Genomic DNA, 20,207 nt, shown 5'->3' with positions numbered 1-20,207 from the left:
AAGGTACCGAATTTAGGAATTCCCAATTACAAGGATACTTGAAGGAGAAAGGGGTTATTTTTTTACAACTGAGAATGACGATATAAAAGCGTGTATGGTAGAAAGATTAAATCAAACTTTAAAGTCACGCATGTACAGGTATTTTACAGAAAAGAATACCAATAGATATATAGATATTCTAGATGATCTGGTAAATGCTTACAATAACTCGGTGCATTCCGCGATAAAAATGATTCCTTTGGAAGTTACTGGAACCAATGTCCTTCAGGTTTTTAAAAATGTTTACGGAAAGAAGTTTACGGGAAAAAATTAAAGGTGGGGGAATACGTCCGAGTAAGTAGAAATAAGATGATTTTTGAAAAAGGGTACGAGCGAACTTACACAATAGAGGTTTTTAAAATAGTGTGAAAAATAGACAGACGCCCTCCGGTATTCAAACTAGAAGATTTAAACGGGGAACCAATAAAGGGGGTGTTTTACGGGATGGAACTTCAGTCGGTAGTTAGACCCGAGACGTACAAGATCGAGAAAGTAATTCGTAAGCGGACTAATAGAGGACAAAAGGAGCTCTTTGTAAAGTGGTTAGGCTATCCCAATTCTATGAATTCTTGGATTCCGGCTAAAGATGCAGTCTCCCTTTTACCTAACGCTACCAAGCAACGCTAGCATGAAAATTTATGACAACAACAAGACCTCTTCGTACACGACCAAGCTGCCCCTGGCTATAGAGCTGATCGGGGATGACTGGGAGGTTGCTCTTGTAGAAGTTTTGTACCCAATGTCCTTTTTTGACATACCCAGTGAGGAAGGTCATGTGCAGGTGGTCTCGCATGAAAATAAAAAAGGTCGGGACAGTAAATCTCAGCCTATTGTTAAAGCCGAGGCCTTTATAGTTCCCGGGGGTTATTACAAATCATTAGAAGCCCTCCTTAAACAAATAGCTTCCGGATTAAGCGGCTTTCAATACGGTTCAAAGTTTAAATTTGATTCGGATCCCCTCTCTGATTACATTTCTTTAACTATTCAACTTAACGGTATCTTGGCTCTTTCCCCCACTTTGAAAAGAATATTAGGATTTAAAACCCCAAAAGGCCAAAGTACGTCTTTCTCTTGCCCTTCAGATAAAACCAGCCAATCTTATAGAAGCTCTGTTCCCGAGCAATTGTTTATTTAGTCCGATATAGTAGCTAAAGAATTTATAGGCGATACGGTAGCCCCGCTACTTCGTATAGTAGGCGTAGACAGCGAAAAACCTCACGGTTCGACTATAACTAAATCATTTAACTCTCCCCATTACGTTAAAGTTGCTAAACGTTACTTTGATACTATAGACATTGATATAAGGAATAGTTTAGGCCAAGCCGCGTCATTCGAGTTTGGAACGTCGACCTGTAAACTACACTTTAGACCATGCCAAAACCCCAAACATTAGAGTCTCGTTCCGAGTATAGGAGGTATTATTTAGATCAGGTAGGGGGTGGAGGGGTGTCAAAAGTATTTGTCGGGACCCCCCACCAAAAAGGCACGGGATTGGGAGCGCCCTGAAAGGGTTATATAGATGGGCACGCCCCTTATTAATTAGAGGTGCAAAGTATTTGGCACCTAGAGCCATTAGTACGGGACAAAAGATTCTTGGTGACGTAATGCAAGGTCAGAATGTGAAAAGTGCCGCGAAAAAGAGATTGCAGGAAACTTATGAGAACATGACTGCTGCTCAGCAAGGTTTAGGATTAAAGATAAAGAGACGCAAAGTTAAACGCCTATCAGTTTATCACCGTCATTCAAAGGAGACGCCACGCGATATATTTAGCTCCTGAAAAAATCATGTTTTCTCTCCAAGCTCTTAAGAGTGAATTGGATATTTTTGCCCCTGTGCAGATTCAAACTAGTGTCGAACATGTTCAATGTGTATGGGCAAAACCCTTGGCGGTCATTGGTGATAGCTCTACCCTTGAATACCTCATCTCGGGCAATGGAGATAGCTACATCGATGTAGCCCACACCATGCATTACAACAAATTCAAAATCACCAACGAAGATGGAAGTGATCTTCCCGATGCCGCCGTGGTAGCTTTCGTGAACAACGCTGTCCACGCATTGTGGAGAACTTGCGATGTTTTCTTGAACAATACCCGAGTTTCTTCAGCCGCTCAAAACAACGCCTTCACTTCTTTTATCGAAACTGTCTCAAATTACGGACCCGCGGCTAAACAATCTCACCTTATGATGGCAGGGTGGGAAAAGGACGAAGCCGGAAAGTTCGACGACTTTTCAAATAAAGGTTTCGTCGCCCGAATGGCTAAAACTGCTAAATTGGCCGTGATTGAATTTTTTACACCCGTGTTTAGTGACGTGTTTAATATTCCCGAATATCTCTTAAACGGGGTGGACCTTAAAGTAGTGTTTACTCGCAACAAGGACGAGTTTACCATAATGTGTGAAGAAACAGCCACTCTCAAAAACTGTAAAGTCAAGATACTAGACGCATCACTCGCGGTACGTAAAGTTAAACTCAGTCCTAAAATATTGTTAGCGCTTGAAGCCGCGCTTAATAACGGTACTGCCAAATATAATTTTACGCGCACCGAACTTAAAACTAAAACTATCTCTACCGGAAGTAGCACCGAGAGATTTAACAATATATATCTAGGCCCTCAGCCTAATCGCGTCATTATGGGAATAGTGTCCAACGCGGCGTTTAAGGGGAGTTACGCTGTGAATCCCTTTAACTTTAAAACTTGGGATTTAAATTTTTTGTCTCTGTACCTCGATAACGAACAAATACCTTCGAAACCGTTGACTCCTGATTACGGTAAAAACTTGTACATACAAGCTTATCAAACATTGTTCGCGGTCACTGGTATTCATTATAAAGACGACGGTAACGATATTACTCCCCAAGAGTTTGCCAACTGGTTAACTCTCTACGCTTTTGATCTGACACCGGACCTCTCGGCTAGCGAAACAAACCACTGGAACCCCGTTAAACAAGGACAATTAAGATTGGACATGGGATTCGCTAAACCTTTGCCCGAAGCCGCAGTATGCCTTGTATACGCCGAATTTCAAAGCATGATTCAAATCGATAAAAATATAAACGTAATTGTAGATTATTAAAATGTCAGCAACTACCACCGTAGACTTGATTCTCGCTTTATCAGATACGCCCAACTTTTTGGGGGTTTTCGCGTCAAATAGGTTACCTAAGGTTACCAGATATCCCGCATCGTTAATTATAAATTTAGATCAGCACTATGAAAAGGGGTCTCACTGGGTATCGGTCTTAATAGACGGAGCTCGTGTAGGGTATTATTTCGATAGCTACGGTTTGCCACCATTTCTGCCTAGTTTAAGAAGATTTTTATCTTTAAACTGCAGAAAATGGACTTTTTGTAAGCGACAACTTCAGAGGCTAGAAAGTAGCGTATGTGGGCAGTATAGCGCCCTCTATCTTATTCATAGAAGTAAGAAGAAAAGTACGAAAGCTTTCCTAAAAGCTTTTACCGCAAATCGAAAAATTAACGATATGAAAATTGCTAAACAGTATCAAAATCATATACGGCGACTAAAAAAGTGTAAAAGGAGCTTATTAACAAACCGTGTGGTTGCCTGGTGGTAATGCGTCCAGCTCTGTGTTGTTTCAACAACATTTGAGTTTCCATTCCAGGGTTCGACTTCCTACCAACGGCGCTTTATTAGTCCGGTATAGAAAAAAACATCTTCAGATACGGCTTGAATCAAGTTTAAGGAGGAGGTTTTTTTTAAATATTTAACTAATTTATTATTAATTTAACTTAATACGTATGTTATTATCACGCTAATTAAATGTTTTTTGATTTAAAATCCGATTCATAATAATAATAAGCCTAGAATAACCTAGCATAAGCCTATCTTTCAGGATCTACAATAGCATAAGCCTACAATAGCATAAGCATATCCCTACAGGTACCAGCCACGTGACGTCATCAAAAATTAGACGTGACGTCATCAAGAAAACCACCACCAGGTGGCTCAACAATTCAAATTTCCCGCCAACAACATCACGTGACGTCATCAATTCCCCCCCATCTTCCCCCCCCGCCAACACCATCACGTGACGTCATCAATTCCCCCCCATCCCCCCAACCCCAGGGATGGCTTTATAACCCGGGTTTTACCCCCCCCTGAAAGGGGGGAAAGAAGGGGGGTAAAACCTGGGTTATAAGGCCGTCCTTACTCTCTTGTGTTTGAAAGTAATCTACAATTGAAGTCTTATAACTTGTTAATCAGATTAGTAGAACCAGAGTTATTAAACTTTTTCTCGATTTTGGAAATGTATTATGAATATAGAAACCATAAAATGCTTTAAATTCCCATTTTTATATGAAACTAATCTTCAGAGTCAGACTGTGAACTTCCGGCTAGTTGTAGGACAAAATATCTTAAGCGGTGAATTATGTATTTGAAGGTGATCTACAATTGAAGCCTAATAGGCCTTTTCAAAAAGTTTCCTATACAAAATATGTAGCCGGGGGAAAAAGCAGAGATGGAAGGCATTTTTCCCTCCCTAATTTCTGCGCGCGCACCTGTGAAACGTCATTTTTAAAATCACCTATTACGTGTTAATCGGTTAAGTAGAACCGGAGTTATTAAACGTTTTCTCGATTTTGTCCGCCATTTTCCAATATGGCGGAAATTCCTCCAATAGGAGAGTGTGGGACACCACACCACGTTAAAGAGGGCCCAAAAATCTATAAGATCTGAAATTTTCAGCTTTGTTTCAATTTGTTGCGGGTTCCCTCTATTTTTGGGCTAAAATGACTGTACTATACGAAGAAGCTCTTAATGTTGTAAAATAATCGTATTGCATCGGAAGCGATGTATTATTGAAATGCTCGTGTTAAAAAGTTAAATGCTTCTATTTAGATTTATTTTTAGTCAAACTGTTCTTACATTGAAAAAGAGATGATCTTTGAATTCGTCAAACCTGCAAAGAAAAATTTAATTAACTAATGAGAAAAAATAAAATAAATATAAGTAAGATATATAACATCATAAGTGAATCATATACTAGCTCCCTATAAGTTACTCAGCCTCACTGGCCTAATGCATCCAGCATTTTCTTCCCGACAAAAATGTGTTACCTATATGCGGCCCCCAATGAGAGAAAATAACACTACTCTCTGCGCTTACGTATTTCCGGTAATGAAACTTTGAACTAAAAGGTATTTAGTATAAGCAGACGACGTTTTAGAAATGTTGTGATTGTTTGCGGACGGTTCACAGTCGTATTTTATCGTTGAAATTATTTTAATGGGTTAAGGTTGGCGAAATATTAAGTTTTATTTTTCCGCATTAAAATGACAAAATTTTGGATATTTTTTGACAACGCTCAAATGAAAGAAACTCATTTGAATTCAGAGCGTTGCCTACGGAATAAGAAAACGTTCAGAGGCAGGAAATATTTATGATGAGAGAACCAAACTTTATCAAAAAATAAGAGCTAACAACAACTTAATAGTCCTCTCGAAAACCTTACTGAACTTTTTACTAATGCGTCTAAAAGAACAAATAGAAACACTTTCTCCATATATTAATTTCAAAGCCCTAAGAGAGGGCGCAGTGTACTATCAGTTTCACAAGCCTCCCCTCCTCTCGACTATTCGGAACAAAATGCTGGAAACATTAGGCCAAGGTGACTAAGTAACTTCTAGGGGGGGCTCTCGAAGGTGGGGACGCAAGCTAGATGGAGTGTTCTCTCTTTCCCCCCTTGCTTTGGTTTCCCGCTCGCGCTCTTAACTTTGCACACGCTAGCTTGGGTCCTCATCAATGCGTAGTATCACACCTCCTCGGTGGTGAGAGCTGGTAACCAATACGTTGTGTGGGCTAAGCGGATATGCGTCCTTCTCAAGCCAAGGTGTTGAGGCATCGTGCCGAGGGCTGTATGGTACTGGGGAAGTAAAACTACGGTATCGCTAACGATCCCCTCGGGGCACGAGGCGACACCCCGTTGTATCTAGCCTTCCACAGGGGTGAGGGACTACCGGGTGGTGACCTTTTACTTGCCCCCTTACTCGTGGGATTCTTATGGATTCTATACTTAAAACTAACTCTAAATCTACTAAACCTACGGTGCAGGGGTCTGCTCAGGGCAGAACCCACACTGATACCATTACGCTAGGGCATGTATCCAGCGATACTCGTGCCGTTTTATCGGAGCGGGTGACTGTTAAGGCTTCGAAACGTACCGTGCGACGTCGTCTTAAACGACAGATTGCTAAGGAAAAGGCCAAATCGGGGTCTGAAACGGTCTCCACCCCGGCTGGGGGTGCGGCGGCACGTGACACCCAATTGAAGAGGCCTAGAACGGAGGACTCGACTCCCTCGCCCAGTACCTCGCAGGCGGCGGCGAAAAAGGCTAAGTCCTATAGTGACGCCGCCAGCGCAGAAAGATGGCCATTGTTGAAAAAGGCTATCCGAAGGCGGCCATCACGGAGGAAGACGTGGGCCCAATCCAGAAGGCGATTCTAGGGGCGCTGGATGGGATACCTTCGGGGAGCCGTCTACCGCGCCTTGCAAATTTTAGCCTGACGTCCGGGGCTTCTGTGAGGATACGTTCACTGGTCAATGGCTGAAGGAGAACTTAGCCTACTCGGTGGTGGGGGATGCGGCGCTCTCAGTAATGAGAGCTAGCGAACTCCCTAAGCCGTTTAAGGTAATGTTCCGCACCAGAGACTAGATCACCAAAGAGCCGGCGGTGCTGTTCCGGCACCCAAATGCCCTTAACGATGGCTTTGCAACCGAATATTTGAAATGTATCCGGACATACGTGGACAAGGCCGTGCGGTACTGGGTACTGTCCATTGATGGATCCTCGCTGGACGCCATTAAAAATTCTGGCTTCGTGAGCTTCACTGGAGTGGACAAGGGTTCCTTCAAACTCCTACAGCACACGGAACCACCAAAACCACTGCAGCACACGGAACCACCAAAACCACTGCAGCCGAGTCTACGGCAGGGGGTGGGAGATGGGGGATCTCGCTGTGGAGCTCGCTGGTGTCGCTCTAGGCACAGAGGGGGAGGGGGGCTCATTCGGAAGTTTGTTCTTCCATGGATGAGTCCACCCTACTGGAAGAATCGGATGGGACCTTTCGGGATCCAGCCGATGTGCGTTCTAGTGGTCCTGATGAGGGGGAGGATCTTGGGACTGGGAGCTTGCCTATCGGGGGGGAGGTGCCACTAGCCCTCTCGGGACTGATAAGGTGTAGCCAGGTTCCTTCTGAACCCCTCTTTTAAGCACCATGGGGACGCTACGTGCGATTCAAATCAATTTGCACCATAGTAAGGCGGTCTCTGCGGTACTCTTAGGTTTGCTATAGAGGGTCTTGATCTGGCCCTCATACAAGAACCGTGGATTTGCCATGGCAAAATCCTCGGTCTTGAGGCGGGGTCACTATTTTATGACCAAACTGCTGCTAGACTTAGGGCGTGTATTCTGGTTCGGAGAGATCTTTGCTGTATATCTCTACCGCTGTACACGTCCCAGGACACGGCGGCCGTGAAGCTAGTCCTGGCCACTGGGCATGCCAAGTTTACTCTCACGGCTGCCTCTGCATACTTTGCCCACGACGCGGACTCTCTCCCGACAATTGAGGTGATCAATTTGGTCAATCAATGTGAAAAGAGAGGGGACAAACTAATCATTGGCTGCGACGCCAATGCTCATCACATCACGTGGTGCTGTTCTGACTGCAACAGGAGAGGTGATGATTTACTAGAATATTTAGTTGGTTGTAAACTCTATATTCTTAATCAAAACAAAGAACCTACTTTTGTTACTTCTAATAGAAGGGAGGTAATTGACCTCACGCTAGCCACAGAAAACCTCGTGTCTTCCGTGTCGAACTGGCATGTGTCTAGTGACCCGTCTCTGTCGGATCATAGGCACATCTGCTTTACTGTCGCGACTACTTCTGTCCCGGTGGGGACGGAGATACGCAATCCAAAAAGGACCAATTGGGCCGGCTATAGGGAAGACTTAATCCTACGCTACGGAGGGGGTCACACGCCTAAACGTACTTCACCTAAGGATCTTGATAGGGCTGCTGATGATTTACAGTGCTCCATCATGGAGTCGTTTCACCGGAACTGCCCACTCAAGACCGTCAACCGCTCGAGGCTTGTCCCTTGGTGGAACGCGGATCTCAGCCGGCTTCGTAAATACACGCGCAGACTCTTTAACAAAGCCAAGCGCACGGGTGACTGGGCTGGATACAGGCAGTCCCTTAACACCTACAACAGGGACATTAGAGCTGCTAAGAAGGACTCATGGCGGACCTTCTGTGAGCAAGTCTCCAATGTCCCTGCTACGGCTAGGGTTATGAAGATTCTAGTGCACGACAGCACACATCGACTTAATACTATTAAGTTGCAGGAGGGTGTGTACACTAAGTCTGGGGCTGAGACTCTCAAGCACATGCAGCAGGTCCATTTTCCTGACTCTACTTTAATCAATCCAACAAATCCTGACTCTCTCTACCCTGTCCTGCACAGGGCTAAGAGAGAATACTGGCTCGTAGCGAGACAGGTTGTCACAATACCCAAGCTTCGGTGGGCTATCAACTGTTTTGAGCCCTACAAATCTCCGGGACCCGATGGGGTCTTCGCTCTGCTTTTCCAGGAGGACTTAGACCACATCGCTTCTCCGGTATGCAAGATCTATAGACTTTGCATTGCTCTCGGTCACATTCCTCGTGAATGGAAGCGCTCTAGGGTCATCTTTATTCCCAAGCCCGGGAAGGCTTCCTATCTCGAGGCGAAGGCATTTAGGCCCATATGCCTGACCTCCTTCTTCCTCAAAATTCTCGAGAAGCTGGTGGACAGGTACATTGGAGACGAGGTACTTTCGGTAACTCCTCTCACTTCTTCACAATTCGCTTACCAAAAAGGCAAATCCACTGAGACGGCCCTTCACGGCCTTACGAATTGCCTGGATAGGGCATTCGAGTTTCAGTACATTTCACTGGCCGTCTTCCTCGATATTGAGGGGGCCTTTGATAAGGTCTCTAGCTCGGTTATTACTGAAGCTGTTAAGAGATTTGGCATCAGCGACACTCTTGGCCACTGGATCAATTCCATGCTTACTGACCGCGACGTGTCGGCGTCCCTCCTTGGGGACTCTCTAGGGGTGACTACCAGCAGGGAATGCCCTCAGGGTGGAGTGCTCTCCCCACTGTTAAGGTGCCTGGTGGTGGACGAACTCTTGGAGAGGCTCAGGGGTGCTGGGGCTGTAGCTGCTTCGGGTATGCGGACGATGTAGAGATAGTTTTTACCGGGAAGTTCCCGGATACTGTTACCGCACTTATGAAATCTGCTCTCTCTAGCGTGGAGCAATGGCGTCAGGCGGTTAACCTTACTGTTCATCCTGATAAAACTGTCCTTGTTCCTTTTACGAGGAAGAATACTAAGGATCTGTTCAATGATATCTCTTTCTTTGACCAGGTCCTGACAAAGTCCTCCGAGGGAAATACCTAGGGGTGACCTTTGATTGCAGACTCAAATGGAAGCCGCATCTTGATCGGTGCATCAAGAAGGCCAAGATGCTTTTCTGGAGGACCAAGAGCTCTGTCGGCCAGGCTTGGGGCCTCAACCCCAAAGCTGTACACTGGCTCTATACTGGGATCATCAGACCCATACTAGCCTACGGAGCACTTGTCTGGTGGACAAGGGTCCGGCTCAAGACGGTGCAGGCTGCCCTGCGCAAGTTTCAAAGGCTTGCCTGCATTGGTGTTACGGGGGCCATGAGATCAACCCCAACTGATTCAATGGAGGTGGTCCTTGACATGCTTCCTCTTCATCTCTTCATTGAGGAGGGTTCCAAGACTCTGGCATTACAGCCATACGAAGCTCTTTCGAGAGTACGACGTACTTGAGCCGTCGTTAACGATGTGCTCTGACAAAACCGTTACCAGTTTTGATTTCACTAAGACATTCAGCATCCACTTTTCCAGTCGGGCCGAGTGGACTAACCTGCTGCCTCTTGGCACTGGGGGTGAAACTATTTGGTTCACCGATGGTTCCAAGACTGATTCCGGCGCTGGCGCCGGCTATTACTGCCAAACCACAAGGGTCGGTTTTCCTGCCTGCCTGGGCACCTTTGCTAGCGTGTTCCAGGCGGAAATTGCGGCGATCTGTTATTGCGCAGATTACTGCATTAACAAAGGGTATACCGGACGGACTGTGGGAATTTATTCCGACAGTCAGGTCGCCCTGAACGCGCTGAACCAGTGTCAGATTACCTCTCAACTGGTGTGCAGCTGCCTTGATCTGCTAGCGCGACTGGCGTCCTGCAACAGGGTTCAGTTGTACTGGGTGCCAGGGCATAGCGGATATTATGGCAATGAGCAAGCCGATAGTTTTGCGAAAAGGGGCGCGGAGGTCAAGCTCTTGGGGCCGGAGCCGGCCGTCCCCATCCCCTACGGGCAAGTGAAACGGAGTCTGCATGACAGGTTGACTGTCATACAAAACCAGCTCTGGCATAACATGGAGGGTCAAAGGCAGACAAAACAGTTAGTCAATGGTCCCTGTAGGTCTCGTGCTAGAGACCTAATTTCGCTCAGCAGATGGGATATTAGGCTGGCCACCGGTCTTCTGACCGGACACTGCCGGTTAAATAGGCACCTCCACCTGATGGGTTTTGCCGACGACCCTCTCTGTAGGTCGTGTCGAGAGAAGGAAGAAACATCCGCTCACGTACTGTGCGACTGCTTCGCCTCGCTTAGACTAGAATATTTTGATTCTCACACTGTGGAACCCTCGGGGGTCTCCTCTATTACGGTGGAGGGAATTCTTCGCTACGCTGTGGCTACGGGTCTATTCAAGGCCTGAATACGAGGGTGCACAATATGCCTATGGCATCGGTGCTAGGGCGCGAGCCCCCCTACTCATTAATAATAATAATAACTTCTAGGGAGCTAGTATATGATTCACTCATGGTAACTTCTAAAACTTATAATAGATATGGCTATAAAGAAAGCAATGCATTTTCATGGTTTTAGAGGCGTTTTCAACTGATTTTAGTTTTGTGTTGCATATATATAACAACTTTCAGCTACTAATTATTCTTAATTTAAACTATCTAGTTCCTCATACTTTTCGAAATAATGTCACCTTTTATGTGCCATGTCAATTTTTAAATCCAATTTACCGCATTCAAAGAACGTATAATAAGTACTCATTAGTTTTTGATATTTTTTCCATTTCTATAAAACAAATTCGTTAGCTTACAAATGTTATTTATTCCACTGGACTAAAGTTATATGTTTATCCTTTACTTGTATTCCTGAAAATTAATGTGTATATTCTCGTGAACTATATGTATAGTTTTTTATATGCACAATAAACATCCTATTCATTCATTAATAAAACGGTAGAAATGTATTTAATGATGAAAAGTGCAAGCCTAGGTATTTACTTTGATTAAAAGGGCAATATTATTTTCGTAAAATAATCGGAAAAAACATGTTTTCTTATTTTTTGGGATTTATTTGAGTAAATAATTTGACTTTTCTAATTACAACAAATACCTAGGCAGGTACCCTTTTTAATTAGAAACTAGCGTAAGTTTTTACTGTTTCAGTAAAGTAAGTAGTGTTAGAGTAATTAGCAGTTACCTCCACGTTTTCGTTAGTTTTTTGTCCTTAGAATGTAGAGTGAGCGTTGGTAGCTTTCTAGAAAAATTTATTTATTGAACCCAACATGACGAATTCTGAAAAGAAAGATCCCATTCAAGAAACCGAACGAACTCTTCTAAACGAACTATCTGAAGGGTCCTTTGACGACGACGTTGATTTGGATTTAGCGCTAGGTAGCACTAGTGGTAAGTTTTTGCAATCATTGCCATCTATCCCATCATTGCCAACTCTCCCCTCATCTCTCTGCCGCCAGCTTCCGCTTCCATCGACTGTTGCCCCACTCACTCTGTTCAACCAACAAGGCAACAATCAACGTCTGATGGGAGGAAACCGAGGCTTAATAAAAATGCCAAATTGTTATTGTAACGGTTGTAGGAATGATTCAAGGTATTCGCTTAAAAATATATGAAAGGAATATCCTTCCACGCGTTTCCAAAGCCAAAAACCCAGATAAAAAATGTAAAACATGGATATTAGCTAGTGGAAGACCGATTTCCACTAGCTTCTATTCACTTTCAATAAATTTCAAGCTTTGTTTTTTGTTTGGGAAATGGTTTGAAAACGATATTTACCATGTCGGGTCTTGTTAAATACTTAGGGTTACTTGAACAATTAAAAAACAACACTTCTTATAGTTAACCATGGCAGAAATTCAAACACGACCTTCCCCTTCAAGTTCAAAGCCGGTTTTTAAATTTGACGCATGCGCGCGGACACCGCGATGAGTCCCTGAGTCAGTGCCAGAGAGAGACGATTTTAGCCACGAAGCGAAAGAACGCGCCTATTCACTTTAACACTCCCTCTAACGTTCCTTACTCCCTGATTTTAGCGGCCGACGGTCCGGAGAAAAAATCGCGCATGCGCCTAAAAAAAAGAGCCTCGGTTAGGTCTCAGAGCTCTAACCCGGAATCTGCGAGAATTCTCTCTCTTTTTACAACGTGGGTAGACCACTCCTTTACAACATTCCTCCTCCATGGTACAAGTAATATTAGAGTCAACACTATGACCTATGATTTAAAGCCAATAAGTCTTAACCAAGAAACAATAAATTTTCGAAGACACGTATGTGGAAGAAGAGCTTCGAGGTTTGATCGTGGTGGTCATGTCCCGCAAGACTGTACCAACGACATAATTGTACCTGAAGTACAAAACGTCTATTGTTCCTCATTCAACCTTAATCCCCAAAGTTTCCTGCAGCCAAACCCTAATTAAACCTTCCAATTTGGAACCGCGAACCAATAAGTTGATAACCATTACAGTCTTATAACATTGTTTTCATTTTTTAATACATAAAGTGCATGTAGTAAATTAAACCAGGGAGTAAGGAACGTTAGAGGGAGTGTTTAAGTGAATAGGCGCGTTCTTTCGCTTCGTGGCTAAAATCGTCTCTCTCTGGCGCTGACTCAGGGACTCATCGCGGTGTCCGCACGCATGCGTCAAATTTAAAAACCGGCTTTGAACTTGAAGGGGAAGGTCGTGTTTGAATTAATGCCATGGTTAACTATAAGAAGTGTTGTTTTTCAATTGTTCAATTAACCCTAAGTATTTAACAAGACCCGACATGGTAAATATAGTTTTCAAACCATTTCCCAAACCAAAAACAAAGCCTGAAATTTATTGAAAGTGATTAGAAGCTAGTGGAAATCGGTCTTCCACTAGCTAATATCCATCTTTTACATTTTTTATCTGGGTTTTTGGCTTTGGAAACGCAGTGAAGGATATTCCTTTCATATATTTTTAAGCGAATACCTTGAATCATTCCTACAACCGTTACAAAAACAATTTGGCATTTTTATTAAGCCTCGGTTTCCTCCCAACAGACGTTGATTGTTGCCTTGTTGGCTGAACAGAGTGAGTGGGGCAACAGTCGATGGAAGCGGAAGCTGTCGGCAGAGAGAATTTTTAAATTCTCTCTGCTGGCGGTAGTAAACCACGTCACTCGCGCCTGCGCGTTAGCTAAAATTGTGGAACGGAGATAAAAAATTCCTACCCCCACTTTCTTTCCCATTTGCCACTGTATGACGGTTTTTTTAGCATTAGATAAACACTCCCTCTAACGTTCCTTACTCCCTGTTTATACGAACAGGGACGACCATTCAAGACGAAGGTATATTACGCAACTTCAAATAAATTATACAAAAAGGATCGTGATCTAATTTTTATTTTGGAATAGATCAAGATTTCTACTTGTATCTGACACAAAAGGCTGCGTTTCCACGTGGAAACGAGGAAACAGCCGAGCAATTTCGCACGAGTTAGCTCAGAAACGATTTAACAACGTTGTAGAAAAGGAAAGAGCCCAAAATATTGTATACACCTTGAGCCTCTTCTTGAACGAACCATTGAAGTCCGAAATGGTAAGCATTTAGAAGAAGTTCAAGAACAATACGTGTAAACGTTTTTTATACAATTGACAAGGTAATTTAAATTAACATTTAAATATTAGAGATAAATTTCAAAAACACTGTATAACTAATATTATTTAGTTATGTTTAAGATAGATATCTAGTACCTTACTCAGCACTATCAAACGCTCAAAGAGCGGGCATTCCGGAGAATTTACCCATCAACGAATTCAAAAAAGGAGAGTGGGACGAAGCGGAAAATATTTTCATAGTTATGGCACAGAAGCACAAACGTGCACCACAACATTAGGAACCCTGGCGATACCGATAGACAAGGTTATGAAACCGTTTTTGGACGGGTAAGATATTTTTTGTTAATAAAATTTATATTTTAACGACTATAGCGCTTCTTTGTTGAGATTATAATACAATTTAACTTACAGATATGTCAAGTGTAGAGAACAAATGCCATTCAGTCAGAATTGTACAAATTATTTTATTAACACCAACGGCAACCCGATCAATGCTGCTCACGAAATAACAAGGAAACGATAAAAACATTACTATTTTTGATTTAAGATATTCGATTTTAACAATAAAAAATATTTGGAAGACCTTTTATATTGTTAATGTATCTCTTTCTTTATTTTAAGCATACTAAAAACTAATTATTATATTATAGATTTGAAGAACAAGCCAATCTACCGAAAACCACAGCAACGCAATCCCGATAAGCCATCTAAACTGCCATGACCAATAAAGAAGATTTGGAGAGGGAGATGTTGTTTGGAGCGATGGCGCATTCCGAATCGACCGCGGTGAAGCATTATCGCGTATAGACCACAAAACACATTTCGGACAGAGTAAACAAATTGAGCAGTCTACATAAAGGTATATTCAATTATTATACTTATTTCACATATATATTTAAATATATTCTCACTTCTGATATTTTTAAAGAATCTGATATAAATGTTGGCGCCAGTACCAGCACCAGCACTCCCTCCATCTGTTCTAAGCTAAACCATTCGCCGGAAGGAGAACCCAAATTCTCTTCAGATATAATACCAACCGATATTTTAAGCATAAATTCCTCAAGAACACCCAAAGGTATTTAGAATTAAATAAATTGTTACACACGCTAATTGAACGATGAGTTACTTCATTATATTACTTGATTATTTCGCATTTGATAAATAGAATAATGCTTTATTTTTCAATCAGATGAAAATACTCGGTACAAAAAATTAAAATGCATTATGAATAATCTCGTTCCACCAACTCCACGTGCCAACGAAGACTTCAATAATTCTATGAGAGCGGTAGCTCTCTTAGATAAGACTTCATACCGACTTTAATGTATAAGGATGGTTTTTTGATTGGTTATAACTTTTTTTGTATCGTATTAACTGCTTTGAAAAAATTCCACAGAACTACAATTCGGGCCCTAAATATGTGGTTAAAATTTCAAAGAGATCCATTTAATAGTTTATTTTATAAAAAATAAAGTTGCTAAGGGTGGTTTTCATTTCCATAAAAATAATCATAGATTTTGACGAAAACCTCGAAATTTTCCCATAGAAATAACATGGGAAAATATTTTACAGATAACCATCTTGTTGTAGCCGTCATGATATAACTATACGTTTGTTTGATTTGAAAACGGTTTTAAACGAAAGCCTCATATTTAGTATTTGTGCTTTCCAGCTTTCATTGATTAATTTTAAGTTTAAGTATGTTTAATTTAAATTTTCAAAATTACCCCAATCTGCGTTATTTAAGCATGGATAATAGTCAGTTTATGATGTTAGCACGGTTAAGGCTATTTGGTCCAATTTTCGTAGTGGTAAAAAAACAAGAGAACCTAAGCTTGTGTTAGCTAACAAGTTAAGTTGGAAAAGGACCCCTCACATGTATATTAAGTTAACAAGATAACCTACGACTGGTAATTAAGCTAGATTACCTACGACTGGAAATTAAGCAAGATTACCGACGACTGGAAATTAAGCTAGATTACCGACGACTGGAAATTAAGCTAGATTACCGACGACTGGAAATTAAGCTAGATTACCGACGACTGGAAATTAAGCTAGATTACCGACGACTGGTAATTAAGCTAGATTACCGACGACTGGTAATTAAGCTAGATTACCGACGACTGGTAATTAAGCTAGATTACCTACGACTGGTAATTAAGCTAGATTACCTACGACTGGTAATTAAGCTAGATTACTGATGACTGGTAATTAAGCTAGATTACCGATGGCAGGTAATTAAGCTAGATTACCGACGGCAGGTAATTAAGCTAGATTACCGACGACTGGTAATTAAGCTAGATTACCGATGGCAGGTAATTAAGCTAGATTACCGATGGCAGGTAATTAAGCTAGATTACCGACGGCAGGTAATTAAGCTAGATTACCGATGGCAGGTAATTAAGCTAGATTACCGACGGCAGGTAATTAAGCTAGATTACCGACGACTGGTAATTAAGCTAGATTACCGATGGCAGGTAATTAAGCTAGATTACCGACGACTGGTAATTAAGCTAGATTACCGACGACTGATAATTAAGCTAGATTACCGACGACTGGTAATTAAGCTAGATTACCAACGACTGGTAATTAAGCTAGATCAGCGACGACTGGTAATTAAGCTAGATCAGCGACGACTGGTAATTAAGCTAGATTACCGATGGCAGGTAATTAAGCTAGATTACCGACGGCAGGTAATTAAGCTAGATTACCGATGGCAGGTAATTAAGCTAGATTATCGATGGCAGGTAATTAAGCTAGATTACCGATGGCAGGTAATTAAGCTAGATTACCGATGGCAGGTAATTAAGCTAGATTACCGATGGCAGGTAATTAAGCTAGATTACCGACGGCAGGTAATTAAGCTAGATTACCGACGACTGGTAATTAAGCTAGATTACCGATGGCAGGTAATTAGGCTAGATTACCGACGACTGGTAATTAAGCTAGATTACCGACGACTGGTAATTAAGCTAGATTACCGACGACTGGTAATTAAGCTAGATTACCGACGACTGGTAATTAAGCTAGATTACCGACGACTGGTAATTAAGCTAGATTACCGACGACTGGAAATTAAGCTAGATTACCGACGACTGGTAATTAAGCTAGATTACCGACGACTGGAAATTAAGCTAGATTACCGACGACTGGTAATTAAGCTAGATTACCGACGACTGGTAATAAAGCTAGATTACAGATGACTGGTAATTGAACTTGATAAGTATATGACATGTGTTGGTGCTCAGGTGTACGGAATCTTTTTATGGTATAACTATGTACAGCTTCCTCTGTATTTGCATGTGAAAATGACGGGAAAGCAATTTGAGTTTGATCGGACGTTCATTGTCAAGTCAAGCAGTCAGGAATGACAGTTTTATAATAGATGGTTGGCTAGTTCAAACGCGTTTACTAATGTATGCACAATGCCCTAATACTTTTACTCTCCTAAGGTTTCTGAATTTGAATTAATATTAAGACTGAAGTAACAGATATTAATAAAAACTGTCATTGTAGACAAAGACGGGAAAGTGTAAAAGATAAGTGTAAAAAATGAATTGCCAGAAGTTACAGATATTAAAATTTTTACTTTTGAAGACATGATCATAAAACATCGATTATTTAAAAAAATTCTTATCTTAGTTTTTTTCACAAAAATTAGTCAAAATATTTTGTCACGAAACATGTGCATCATTTCAAAACCAGTACGCGTGTACATTTTTTTATACCAAAAATTTACAATGAGTTTTGAGTATTCGGTCCTATAAGGAGAATAAAATAGTCAGAAAATGGTTGAAAAAAAACTGTGTGAAAATCGTAGTCGTTATTTTGAAAGTTTTAAAAGTATCAAAATTAACGTGATGTATAGGTCCCAAAATATCTTTTGAACATTAATAACTACATCACAGTCAAACGGCCTTTGTAATTTTCTGCTTGGCAATATTTCCAATTATAAAATATAAAAATTGGAGTATTTGAACTAAAACCTAGTATCAAAAAACTTGAAGATACCATTTTTTTCTGGAACTATTATATAGAGCAAAATTCTTGTGTAAATAATGTAGAAAAATATATTGAGTTTAATGAAAACTTGGTGAAAAAAACTAAGATAAGAATTTTTTAAAATAATCGATGTTTTATGATCATGTCTTCAAAAGTAAAAATTTTAATATCTGTTACTTCTGGCAATTCATTTTTTACACTTATCTTTTACACTTTCCCGTCTTTGTCTACAATGACAGTTTTTATTAATATTATCAAAGATGCCATTCAGGAAAGCCTTTTTATTTTATACGCCAATCCTGGCTGGTCTTTCGAAGCGTCCCCAAGTATTTACAGACGTCCTCGTACGGAAAGAGATTTTAAATTACATTTCAGAATGACCCGACATGCTGATGAGGCTCTTGTCTCCAAATTAAAGATTTGTAACTGCTAATTAAATCAAATGTTTAGGAATTGATTATGTTGTGTGGCACTGTTCTTTCGGCCTTAAAGACCTGCGTTATTATACCTGTCGAGAAACGTGTTTTGGTTTGCCTGTGGCCTTTGACCACTCCAGAATCTTTTAGAAGCGTTGGAGTTCGCTTTGATCTGTTGAAAGGGAACGCACACTACACTTTCATAGAAATCATTAAGATTTTTAGTTCAAAGTGTAAAGAATTTGTAGTTTGGCCTAATCAATGGTGTATGAGGAAAAGCATGCTATATTTTCAAAATCATTATGGATTTCCTGGGACTGTCGGAGCAGTTGGCGAATGTCATATCGACATCAAGTAACCAATTGAAGGGAAAAACTCTTATTATAACCGAAAAAAGAGAACGTCAGTTTTATTGCAAGGTAGTATTTCCATAATAACAGAAATGAAATACTAACACTTTTAATCAATTAGGAGTGTGTAATGAAACACTTTTAATACATTAGGAGTGTGTAATGAAAAACCTTTAATCCATTAGGAGTGTGTAATTAAACACTTTCTATCCATTCGGAGTGTGTAATAAAACACTTTTAATCCATTAGGAGTGTGTAATAATACACTTTTAATCCATTCGGAGTGTGTAATAAAACACTTTTAATCCGTTAGGAGTGTGTAATAAAACACTTTTAATCCGTTAGGAGTGTGTAATAAAACACTTAATCCACTAGGAGTGTGTAATGAAACACTTTTAATCCATTAGGAGTGTGTAATAAAACACTTTTAATCCGTTAGGAGTGTGTAATAAAACACTTAATCCACTAGGAGTGTGTAATGAAACACTTTTAATCCATTAGGAGTGTGTAATGAAACACTTTTAGTTTTAATACATTAGGAGTGTGTAATGAAAAACCTTTAATCCATTAGGAGTGTGTAATGAAAAACTCATGTTTATTGACCTCTGTATCGGTTGGCCAGGTTCAGTACATGGTGCCCGAGTTTGGAAGAACAGTATGATATACAATGACCTTTTGCAAAAAAGGAAAACCACATTTGATGGCCATGTATTAGGGGATTCTGCGTACCCTCTGGATGTGTTTACGATGGTATTATTTATAAATAATGGACATTTAACAGAGCGCCGAACAATATACAATACACTGCAGAGTATTGCATGGCAAATAATAGAAAGGAATTTTGGCCACTTGAAAGGAAGATTCAGACGACTGAAAGTTCCTGATATGTTACTTATCGGAAGTGATAATGTGCTGCTGTGTCTTGAATAATTTTTTATTAATTCTTGGTGGTGGAGAAGATGTTGATAAATTTATCGACCAAGTGGATCCAACAGCTGATATTTTTGAAGAAGCTGAACCACAACAAGGTTTAAATATGGCCAAAAATAAAAGAGATGCTATTGCGTAGAGATTAAGAATCGGACAAAGACTCCCGTGAAATGTTTTATATAACAAAGACACATTGATTAGGAATGAAACTTTCAATAATTAAAATTCACACTTTTAAAAAACTGTCAGCTATTTTTTCTAGAGTAGAGTTTTTGGCATCTTTAATAGTTGATCTTGGAATTCTTTGGTTTGTTGCTGTGCCTTTTCTTCTGCCTTGCGATTATTTTCGTTCAACTGCACGAACCAGTCTGGAGCTGGTGTTGTTCTCATAACTTTCTTCTTTTTTGACCTTTGAATTACAGTGCAATCTTTAGTATCGTCCATTTCAGTCTTATTT

The 20,207-nt window shown here is 40.9% G+C and overlaps 1 pseudogene; it reads left to right on the top strand.

The window, feature by feature from the left end:
* The first annotated feature begins 14,766 nt into the window (after window positions 1-14,766).
* LOC149640146 (uncharacterized) lies at window positions 14,767-19,889 on the top strand (annotated as a pseudogene).
* The last annotated feature ends 318 nt before the right edge of the window (window positions 19,890-20,207 follow it).

Source organism: Phalangium opilio, unplaced genomic scaffold (genome assembly GCF_054372755.1).
Source record: "Phalangium opilio isolate 3A_F unplaced genomic scaffold, DU_Popi_V2 ptg000093l_1, whole genome shotgun sequence".
NCBI lineage: Eukaryota > Metazoa > Arthropoda > Arachnida > Opiliones > Phalangiidae > Phalangium > Phalangium opilio.
This window is presented reverse-complemented; position numbering and strand designations above follow the sequence as displayed.